Below are 12,267 nucleotides of genomic sequence, written 5' to 3'. Positions count from 1 at the left end.
TACAAAATTGCGCCTGTTTCCATTTTTGTCGCCCTCTGAAGACCAACAGTAAAATTTCGCATACAGGTTTCCACTCAGTCCTTATCAGACCAGGGCTCCCCATCTCAAATTCATACATTTGTTTATGCCATCATCACATAACACCCTGTGTTTATGGGCAGTGAGTGCTAATGGTCGCATCATACTTTCTTTCGACGTACTCGATGCCACTACTGATTCTCACTGTCAGCCTGTAGCGAACGAAGTAGTGAGTTCAGTCTGGTAAGCATTCTTTATTCCTTTGTTCGTTGGTCACTTTTTCCACATTTCCCTTCAGCTCCTTAAACATTAACTCGTTTAGGAAGTTCGCGGCAACTCGCAGCAGCCTCTCGGTAGTGGTAGCTCGCACCGGCGTTACGCGGGTCAGGCGGTTTTACGCCTAGCGCTGCTAGATGGCAACGACTTCGTTTTCACAGCGGCAGGGGATTTGAATACATCGTAGTTCAACCAATATGAACGAAATATTACCAATACACAAACCTTCCCATGAAGCAATCTGCCTATTAAAGCACTCCGTCTTCAGGCCACAAGTGGCCCATCGGGACCATCCGACCGCCGTGTCATCCTCAGATGAGGATGCGGATAGGAGGGGCGTGTGGTCAGCACACCGCTCTCCCGGTATGATGGTTTTCTGTGACCGGAGCCGCTACTATTCGGCCGATTAGCTCCTCAGTTGGCATCACGAGGCTGAGTGCACCCCGAAAAATGGCAACAGCGCATGGCGGCCTGGATGGTCACCCATCCAAGTGCCGACCACGCCCCACAGCGCTTAACTTCGGTGATCTCACGGGAACCGATGTAGCCACTGCGGCAAGGCCGTTGCCAATCTGCCTATTAGCGAAAACAATACTAAAATCTTTATGTACATACACAAACTATGGCAGGGAACTTTAATGTATATACTATAGATAGAAAGAGTAGGAGATATAACACATACACTGAAGCGCCAAAGAAACTGTTATAGGCAAGCGCAACCAAATACAGAGATATGTAAACAGGCAGAAAACGGCAGAGCTGTCTGCAGCATCTATATGAGACAACAAGTGTCTGGCGCAGTTGTTGGCTCGGTTACTGCTGCTACAATGGCAAAAAAATGGTTCAAATGGCTCTGAGCACTATGGGACTTAACATCTCAGGTCATCAGTCCCCTAGAACTTAGAACTACTTAAACCTAACTAACCTAAGGACATCACACACATCCATGCCCGAGGCAGAATTCGAACCTGCGACCGTAGCGGTCGTGCGGTTCCAGACTGAAGCGCCTAGAACCGCTGGCCACCAGCGGCCGGCCTACAATGGCAGGTTATCAAGATTTAAGTAAGTTTGGACGTGGTGTTATAGTCGGTGCATGAGCGATGAGACATAGCATCTCCGAGGTAGTGACAAAGTGGGGATTTTCCCGTACGACCATTTCACGATTGCACTGTGAATATCAGGAATCCGGGAAAACATAAAATCTCCGACATCGCTGCGGCCGGATAGGTCCTGCAGGAACGGGACCAACGAATACTGAAGAGGATCATTCAGCGTGACAGAAGTGCAACCCTTCCGCAAATTGCTGCAGATTTCAATGCTGGGCCACCAACAAGTGTCATCGTGCGAACCATTCAAAGCTTTGCGCCTCGCCTGGGCCCATCAACACCGACATTGGATTGTTGATGAATGGAAAGATGTTACCTGGTCGGACGAGTCTCGGTTCAAATTGAATCGAGTGGATGGACGTGTACGGATATGGAGACAACCTTATGAATCCGTGGACCCTGCATCTCAGCAGAGGACTGTTCAAGCTGTTGGAGGCTCTGTAATTGTGTGGGGCGTGTGCAGTTGGAGTGATATGGGACCCCTGACACGCCTAGACACGACTGTGACAGGTGATACAAACAAAAGCATGCTCTCTGATCACCTACAGCCATTCATGTTCATTGTGCGTTCCGACGGACTAGGGTAATTCCAGCAGGACTATGCGACACCCCACACGTCCAGAATTGCTACAGAGTGGCTCCAGGAACACTCTTCTGTGTTTAAACACTTCCGCTGGCCACCAAACTCTCCAGACATGAATATTATTGAGCATATCTGGGATGTCTTGTAACGTACTGTTCCTAAGAGATCTCCACCCCCCCCCCCAAACCCTTAAGGATTTAAGGACAGCTCTGCAGGATTTATGGTGTCAACTCTACTTCAGATTTTAGTCGAGTCCATGCCACATCATGTTGTGGCACCTCTGTGTTCTCGTGGTGGCAGATGTACCAATTTCTTTGGCTCTTCAGTGTATATGTAAACTTGTTTACTAGAAGCAATGCGAAACTGTTATCTCCAGAAAAAAATTAGCATAGAGACGTTTGTCGATTACTGCAACATCTATAAGCTGGGCTCAAGGAACAGTCGTCTCACTAGGAAATGGCAGCCGGAGTGCATGCCCTTGTCTTCGTGTCATAGGGACTGCTATAGTGCGATGGGCAAAAAAACATTAGGAAGGATGAAGGAAAATGGAAGAAAAGAGGCCGAAGTAGGAGGGGGAGGAAAATGAAGATGAATAAGAAAAAGAAGGGAAGTGAAACTTCATGGCAGATTGAAACTGTGTGACTCGAACGCAAAACCTTTGCCTTTGGCTTACAATTGCTCTACCAACCACGATGTCCAAGCATAAATCGTGACTTGACCGCACGGCCTTACTTTCGCCGAACCACTTAGACTATGTCCCACATTTCACAAAATTTCTCCTGCGTACCTTGCGAGACTAGCACTCGTGGCATAAATGATATTGCGGAAGAATGGCTTAAACGCAGTCGAGGGCATTGTCTGCAGAATGAATTTTCACTTTGAAGCGGAGTGTGCACTGATATAAAACTTTCTGACAGCTTAAAACCGTGTGGTTGGCCTGGGACGCTTGTCTTTCACGAGCAGTCGCTGTACCGTCAGAGCTACCGGCGGAAATGAGACTGCTAGGAGGGCTACGGGAGGGGTCATTTGCTGTACCTGGATAGTTCGGTCAGTAGAGCGAGAGCCCGCGAAAGCAGAGGTTCTGGGTTCGCGTCCCATAGTTTAAACTGCCAATGAGTTTTAAACCAGTACGCATTCCGCTGCAGAGTGGAAATTAATTACTACAACAAAAGGAGTGGTGACCTTTATAATGGGCAGAGGGTGGGGTTGTGTGAAAACGAATCACTAGGAAATTCCGACCGAACTAATTTGCCGAAAATTCGCTCTTATTAAATTCCGGGATATTACGCTCTAGTTGGATGAATTTCTCGTTGAAACCCAACGTTTCGTCCCCATCAGCGGAGGACATCTTCAAACTGGGTTGTAGCTTTATCGAAAATCTGATGCTCACCATGACTCGCTACTAACTGAAGTAAAAATCCGTTTCCGCGTGTTACCGCGATGAGGTAGACGTCACACGTTGGACGCTCGAGCACAGTTCGCCGTTGTCAGTTGCTGTCACCTCATGGTGGAAGACTGATACAACAGCTAGAGTATTCAAAACATGTGACGTTACGCCTCTGCGCGGGATCACGCAGAAACTAAATTTATTTCAGTGGCAGGGTGAACATCGTCTCTTCTGAAAAGCTACAACCCCGCTTCGAAATGTTCTCTGCAGACGGAGACGACGACGGCATAACAGCCTGGAAAATTTCAGTAAGTCTGACATTCTACAACGAACAAAAATTCCATAGCACCTATCTTTCTCTATTTATTGAAGGTCATCTTCCCACACCGTGAGATGCACTATCAAAAAATGTCACTGCGTAAGATTTGACAGCAGTAACATAATGACAAGCTGTATACTATGTTATAGGACAGATTTCGTATCCTGTCGTATTAACTGACATTGCAAGTCACTGCTATAGAGGCAAATAATGTGAATAGGCTTTCATTACTGCTACTAAATTTTGTAATCTATGTACATTCAGGCGTTCGTTCTTCTGTATCAGATGCGACCGATCATGGGTTATAAACCCCAAAACCGGTTTTGGTAAATAAACGTTTTAGTGCAGCTCATGTGTATAGAAGATGTCCTTTAATAAAACGTTTCTAGTGCAGCTCATGATGTATAGAAGATGTCCTTTAATAAATATCTTAAAACTGCCTTTCCCTGGTGCAAGAAAGCTTGTTTCTTGTTTTCTGCAACTGAATGGTGTATTATTTGCATGTGTTGTTTTCTTTGTAGCGGCTTTGCAATGGTCAGTACGGAGACAGTGAAATAGGGATCGTGGTATTGTTGTAAGCAACATAATTATTTATTTATTTTGCCGTATGGAATACATTAGTAGTTGTTGAATCACAAGAATAGCACTACGTATACAAAGATTACTAAACTACTACGAGGTTTACTCCGAAAGAAATGCACACTATTTTTTTAAAAATCCGTCTTTTATTCTACATGTTTGAAAGTCTTACAGTGTGTAGATACATCCTTTAGGAACAATATTTTCATTTCTCCACATAATTTCCATCCCTCTCAACTGCCATAAGCCATCTTGGAACCAGCGCCTATATACCCGCACAGTAAAATTCTGGACCAACCTGTTGGAGCCACTGTTTGGCAGCTTGCACAAGGGAGTCATCATCTTCAAACCTTGTTCCACGAAGAGAGTCTTTCAGTTTCCCAAAGAGATAATAGTCACATGGAGCCAGGCCAGGACAGCAAGGCGGGTGTTTCAGTATTGTCCATCCGAGTTTTGTGATCGCTTCCATGGTTTTTTGACTGACATATGGCCGTGCATTGTCGTGCAACAGCAAAACATCCTGCTTTTGCCGATGTGGTCGAACTCGACTCAGTCGAGCTTGAAGTTTCTTCATTGTCGCCACATATTCATCAGAATTTATGGTGGTTCCACTTGGTATGATGTCCACAAGCAAGAGTCCTTCGGAATCGAAAAACACCGTAGCCATAACTTTTCCAGCAGAAGGTGTGCTTTTGAATTTTCTTTTCTTGGGTAAATTTGCATGATACCACTCCATTGATTGCCTCTTCGTCTCTGGTGAAAAATGATGGAGCCATGTTTCATCACCTGTCACAATTCTTCCAAGAAATTCATTTCCACCATGCTTGTACTGTTCCAAACGTTCGCTGCATACCGTTTTTCTTGTTTCTTTGTGAGCCACTGTCAACATCCTGGAAACCCACCTGGCACAAACCTTTTTTAACGCCAACACTTTCAGTATTCTGCAAAAACTTCCTTCCCCTATCCCAACAATTCCTTCACTGTGATGCGTCTGTCAGCAGCCACCAATTCGTTCACTCTCTGCACATTGTCTGGAGTGTGTGAATACGAGGCCTGCCGCTGCGAGGACAATCCTCAATATTGCCGTGCCCGCTTTCATTACGTAACCTGCTTGCCCATCGACTAACTGTACAGCGATCGACAGCAGCATCTCCATACACCTTTTTCAACCTCTTGTGGATGTTTCCCACTGTCTCGTTTTCACAGGACAGGAATTCTATGACAGCACGTTGGTTCTGATGAACGTCAAGTGTAGCAGCCATCTTGAAGACATGCTGTGACGGCGCCATTCATGGGAACATGTTGAACTAAGTTTGAAAACAAGCGGGAAGGATGTGCCTATATAAGGAACAAGTGTCTGATGCAGTTGTTAGATGATTTACTGCTGTTAAATGGCAGGTTATCAAGATTTAAGTGAGTTTGAAAGTGGTGTTACAGTCGGCGCACGAGCGATGAGACACAGCATCTCCGAGGTAGCGATGAAGTGGGGATTTTCCCGTACGACCATTTCACGAGTGTACTGTGAATATCAGGAATCCGATAAAATATCAAGCCCACGACGTCGCTGCGGCCGGAAAAAGATCCTGCAAGAACGGGACCAACGACGATTGAAGAGAATCGTTCAACGTGACAGAAGTGCAACCCTTGCGCAAATTGCTGCACATTTCAATGCTGAACCATCAACAAGTGTCAGCGTGCGAATCATTCAACGGAACATCATCGATATGGGCTTTCGGAGCCGAAGGTCCACCCGTGTATCATTGATGACTACACGACACAAAACTTTACACCTGGTCTAGGCCCGTCAACACCGACATTGGACTGTTGATGACTGGAAACATGGTACCTGCTCGGACGAGTCTCGTTTCAAACTGCATCGAGTGGATGGACGTGTACGGGTATGGGGACAACGTCATGAATCCATGGACCCTGCATCTCAGCAGGGCACTGTTTCAGCTGGTGGAGGCTCTGTAATGGTGTGGGACGTGTACGGTTGTAGTGATAAGGGACTCCTGACACGACTGTGACAGGTGACACATACGTAAGCATGCTCTGTGATCACTTGCAGCCATTCATGACCATTGTGCATTACGACGGACTAGGGTAATTCCAACAGGACAATACGACACCCCACACGTCCAGAATTGCTACGGAGTGGCTCCAGGAACGCTCTCCTGTGTTTAAACACTTCCGCTGGCCGCCATACTCCCCAGAGATGAACATTATTGAGCATATTTGAGATGCCTTGCAACGTGCTGTTCACAAGAGATAGCCACCCCCTCGTACTCGGAGATCATCCGAGTCCATGCCACGTCATATTGCGGCATTTCTGCTTGCTCGCGGAGGCCCTACACGATATTAGGCAGTTGTACCAGTTTCTTTGACTCTTCAGTTTAAATCGGTGCTGTAGAAATGTTGGAAGACGGGAAGGTGCTTTAAGTCCGCCTTTCTTTCACTTTATTTAAATCATGTTCTATGGCCATTGAGATTATTAGAGAAGGCTGACGGTGGCTGTAACGCTGATTTCAGTTGTTAGTAAATGCTAGCGGTTACTTGAGGTGGAGGACACGAGCGCTCGTTTTCCATCGGGCAGCCACCACTGTGGCAGGCGAGACGACGTAGCGCGAGTTCTGAAAGGAGCAGGCCACAGGTATGCAAACGGCAGCCAACCGGCACCTTGACACGGCAGTGACCGTCACCAGAGGACGCGCCCGAACCACAAGGAGTCACTGAACACAAAAAAGTGGAAAGGCAGCAGCAGGGACTCAGATGTGATGTCCCTGTAGCCAGAGGAGAAATGCACAATTTCCTTCGCAGAAGTTACGCAGGAATGCGACAGCGGCTATTGTTCGAGGGCGAAGCGAGGTGCAGTCCACGTTTCAGCAGTGGGCCTCACATTCTATCCTGTTTCCGCTAAGATTGTTATCTACTTGTTGGCTAAAACACATCTCGGAAACACTACTGGTGGTCGGAGACAGGGAGGCCGAGAAAGCTCGATTCCCGCTCACGCCGCGGTGAGGTACGCATAGCTGACTGTCGCTGTTGCTACTAGAGATGGCTGGACGCGGAAGGGGACGCAGAGCTGCTGCCTTGGCGGAGTTGCTGCTCACGATAGCAGGGACTTCCGGCAAGAAGAAGAGGAAGACTGCAGCGCAGTGCTTTCGCTGCCAAAAGCTTGGCCACGTCGCCAAGCACTGCAGCGGAGCAGTTGCGTGTTTGAAGTGTGCGCAAGCACACGACACACGTGACTGCAAGAAGCAGAAGGACGCCCCCTGCACCTGCGCCAACTGCGGTGGCGCACACGCGGCCAACGCCCGTTCCTGCGCCTACAAAAGAAACTGGCGCGGACCGGAGAAGAAGACGCAGAAGCAAGTGACCACCACACACGAAGAGGTGGTCACTTGCACAGAAGACGTCGTCACCAGGCGCCTTAACGACGCCGTACAAGAAGCCATGTCCGCCTTCAAATCCGCCATGGCGGAAGAGAGGGCGGACATGCTGGCGGAACTGGGCGAGGCTCGGTGTCAAATTGCTGTGCTGACGCAGGAGCTTCGCTCAGTCAAAGCAGCTTCCGCCACAACAGTCGACACGGCCACCCAGGCGACTCCTCCACGCGTGGAGTTCGCGACGGTGGCCACGCAGACCGACGAGCCTGCCGAAGGGGAGGCAACACAGCACGCGACGGACACCGAAGCAGCAGCGCAAGAAGAAGAGTGGGAAGAAATCCCATTCCTCTCGCTTCCAGATATGTACAGCGCAAGCGCTGTAACGCAGAAGATCGCTGCATCGCTTCGCGATGGCACATATCCCCACCACGACAACCCATATCCTTTCGTTCCACCTAACCATCCTAAACCTCAACTCCCACATCGCCCACTAGGGTATCCAGAAGGCCTTCTTGGTCTTTCTAGGGAGGAGTTCAATCTGATTGACTCCTACCCTATCATCACAGAGTGGCAAATGCGCTGTATCATCATCGCTCTGGTCAACGGAGAATACGATAAAGCAGGATGCATTTCGCACAATATCCCAACCGAGGAAGAGCCCTCAGCAACAGCCAAGAAGAAGAAGAAAAATCGTCACACCGACAAGTACAGGAAATAGGTCACCGGCACTCCTTGCCAGTCCATAAATACCTACCAGTACAGAAAGAAGATTCGTCAAGATTCCCAGGGGAGTAAAGGCCAACAAGCCACAAACTTCCAACCGAACCTCCTCACAGTGAGGAAATCATAAAAGGAGCAGCAGGCAGGCCGAGAAAGCTGCGGCGTTTTATTCAGGTCACGTAGGTGCCCTGATTGGCGCGATTTCTCGCGTGTGAAATATAACAGTCCGTTGATTGGACCCCAGTTCGTGATGTAAGAAATCGTCACAGCGGACGATTATCGATGTACTAGGATTGGAGGAACAGTTTTTTCCCATCTTGTGGAGGGAGGCTGTACAGTAAGCGAAGTGATGCGGAATTGGTGTACGAGTATTTTCCCAGCTTTCGATTGGTGGTTTTAGTTTGTTGGCGAAAACTCCACGCGAAGCTCTCCGCAGCCAAAGAGTTACTGTGTGGAAGAAGACAGTTCGGTCGTGGTCCGCAGAAGAGTACGGACGGCATATCCGAGGAAGAGCGCGGACAAGATTCGATTTTTCTTCGAGGAAGAGTGCAGACGAAAGATCTACAGTCCGACCCAACGTCAAGGCACACTACTCATCGCATCTCGAATGCCCTGCATGCATGGTGAGCATTGCACTGTACCGGCAACATGAATCTTGAGAGCAAAGTCTCGTGCTTTATTGCTCATCCACAGAAGTAGCAGTTGTTGTCCGATCCAAATGCAATTTCGTAGTTTGTTTCCTAGTTCAGTTCACAAATCACTGTCAGTCGTATCGATCATAGTCAGATAGTTTTATCCATTTAAAGTTGCAATTAAAGTCATGTTATCACCTGTGGTACAACTTTGCCAACTGCCAATCAGATCATTCTCCTTTATGAATATTACACAGTGTATAATCAAGATGTTATGTCGACCCACGTTCCATATTTTACATGTGTTTTATGAATAAATCTATCGTGAGACTTCAATAATTCTTTCACTGAAGTTCACAAGGTCCCTTGCTCACGTTTAATAATTTTATTTACTTGTGAGGGAGAGAATAGGAGACATCTTGTAATGAAGAAATACGATGTTTCGTCTTCGGTGACACTACACAGGGCCATCTCTTATAGTCATTTGCGTATATATCCCTTGTGGATAGTTTTCATAGTAGTGTCACTCAAGTAGTGGCTCCTTGTCTTAGAGTTATTGAAAGCCAGTGTTTCATTAGAGACTCCCATACGTCTGCCCACCAGAGAGACACTTCGGAATGTGTACTTTTTATTTCATTGTAAAGTAATATCGAACCCCATGAGTGTCAGGTCACAAGTTTAATATTTAGTGGTGCTCAGTTGAAAGCGGTATGCTAACAATTATGCCAGGAAAAATATTGGCTGGTAATGACTCACCTTGTGCATCAGAGGTGCAGAGATCAACCTTCTACGGGATGTATATATTACACTTGACAAAATGGACATAGTCGACATTCAAGAAATGTTCAAAACAAGCCATTAACTTGTATCATAAACACCAAATGAGAAGTGGGGTGCCACAGTGATCACAAAGCGCACACCATCAAGATAAAAGGCGAACTCCTTGGTAGTTACAAACCGTGCGGGACCTTCAGGTAGGTATCCACTCTTAAAGAAGGTTGGTCTGTCGGAGTGATGAGAACTGATTGAATTTGACGACATGCAACCGAACGCGAAACAGTCTGTCGCGGAGCTTATCCTGAAACTGGCTATCCTTTAAGGCGTAGCTGCAGATAGAGCGATAATATGTTTTATACGCACGGAAGGAAAACAAACATCAAGAGGCTGAATTTTTCCAGTGTTCCCAGATGATATGAATTGCAACGTTACACACTTTTCAGGAGGGTCAGTTTTTCTCTAAAAGAATATGATTTTTATTCGCAGACCAGGAACTAAGCAAAAGCAAGTTATTTTAATCAGCTATTGGCCAAAATCAGTGCTCATACGATAATTGTACTTCTCTTACGCCCATTTTCCAATTTTCGCTTGGTGTGACGTAAATATTCCCTACTGCCCTTGGAGGATCATGCACACGAGAAAGAATCGTAAGGGGCAGAGCGCCTCAAACTTCTCGCAGCACAGTAAATAACTTTCCAGTCAATTTACCATCCAGATTAACAGTCGACCTAATTGTATACGAAATCGTTAAGGCATTGATGTTACATGATCTTGATATAGCTCTCTTGCTACCTCTAATTTTGAGTGCTCCTTTCCTATGCATTTCCTTTTCAAATCCAGATTGGTCAGAGTTGAAACTAAATTCCTTACTAAAAGCTGAGGCAAGTTTTTTAAAATCTGATTTACAAATTTTTTGTCCGATAACGCAGTTTGCTGCACATCGTCAAGTTGATGCTTTGTTTGAAATTTCCTTATCTTACGTCTTCCAATTTTGTAGCACTGTTTGAAGTTAGGCAGCCGTTTACTACTTCCTTTGAAATCAGTGTAATGTGTTTCGCGCGCAGTTTAATATCCATAACGTAGTTCACTATCACGCACATGCTGCAAATTGTGTCGAGCATCCTTGAAACGCGCTAACACCAGTATTTACAAATGGACCTTGTCCTCCCTTGAATATCCGTAGTTTTTCTTATGGTCGTACTGTTGCGGACATATTCGAAATCTGTTCATCATTATTTTTTTACTATAATGCGGGTGATCTTCTATGTACGTAATTATGTTTCGTGTAGGTGGTCCCGGTCGCCTACGGTGGACTGGAAGCCGAGCGGTGACCTCTCCAGTTGTCAGGATGCTAGGAAATGACTGTGGAGGCGTCAGAAACGCCAAAGAAACATTATTAATTCATGACACCTTTATTCCTGCCGAGTACAATGTGGCCCTCGTAACACAGGCTGGCTGAGTTTGGTGATATCAACGACCTTCCCCGAGTCCTCGCTGACTCGGAGCGATGACACCAGCTCCGGGCTGCACCAGTCTTGCTAGCGCAGAGCCGCGTGCTGTGACGTAGCGGTGGAACGTCCTTACTTCGGTCACGCGTGGCTGGCGGCGCCCGGCTGGCGGACAGCGCGTGGAAGCTCCGGGTTGGAGTCCCGGCGCTGTCGGCACGAGAAGCGTTCTCGCAGTGTGGAGTGTACTCTATCCCACCCTGTCTTCTTCCCTGCTCCTCCTGGTGGCTCGTCCGCGGTGGACGGGCGGAACGGGCTGCAGTCCCCCAGTGTCGTCGGCTCACCCGATTGTGACGGCGGATGCACAGGGCCTAGGCCCAGCACGATCTCGACGACGGCTCACTGATGTGGTCAGCATTGGCGGCGAGCGAGTCTGCCGCGATGTCTGCTAATCCTGGGTTGATGATTGACAGCGGCAGCAGAGAGGACCAGAGCTGGTACTGTCCCCTCACGTCTGCTGCTGGATGGGCCGCCCTTACTGCAACATCTCCTTAATAAAGATTAACATGTCGATCACCGAGCTGAGCGCTACGCAGCGTCCCAGTACACATCTAACTGCAAGTAGATTAAAAAAAAAAAAGTTACCTGCTTGTAACAGGAATTTCTTTGACAAAGAGAATTTGACACTTAGCCAACTGTCATTCAGTCAAGATGGTGTACTCAGTAATGAAACAAAGCGGTAGGCTCTGCCAGAAATATCGACTCTTAGACAATGTGTCTAATAGTGTATTTTAATACAACAGTATGCCATCTTAGGTAATTTATAACACTTGTAAGTAAGCATTACACATGTGGATTATTATATGGTTATATCACTTACAATGTATTTCATTATTATTGTCTAATCTGCTTTCAGAAAACACTTGATAATGGCACTATGAAGCCGAAACCACGATTGTGTAAGTGTAAATGTAACAGCCGGCCGTAATGGCCGAGCGGTTCTAGGCGCTTCAGTCTGGAACCGCACGACCGCTACGGT

The 12,267-nt window shown here is 47.1% G+C and overlaps 1 pseudogene; it reads right to left on the bottom strand.

Moving 5' to 3' along the window:
- Window positions 1-745: 745 nt before the first annotated feature.
- Window positions 746-863, bottom strand: LOC126163663 (5S ribosomal RNA; annotated as a pseudogene).
- Between the last annotated feature and the right edge of the window lie 11,404 nt (window positions 864-12,267).

This window comes from Schistocerca cancellata, chromosome 2 (genome assembly GCF_023864275.1).
Source record: "Schistocerca cancellata isolate TAMUIC-IGC-003103 chromosome 2, iqSchCanc2.1, whole genome shotgun sequence".
In the NCBI taxonomy this organism is placed as follows: Eukaryota; Metazoa; Arthropoda; class Insecta; order Orthoptera; family Acrididae; genus Schistocerca; species Schistocerca cancellata.
This window is presented reverse-complemented; position numbering and strand designations above follow the sequence as displayed.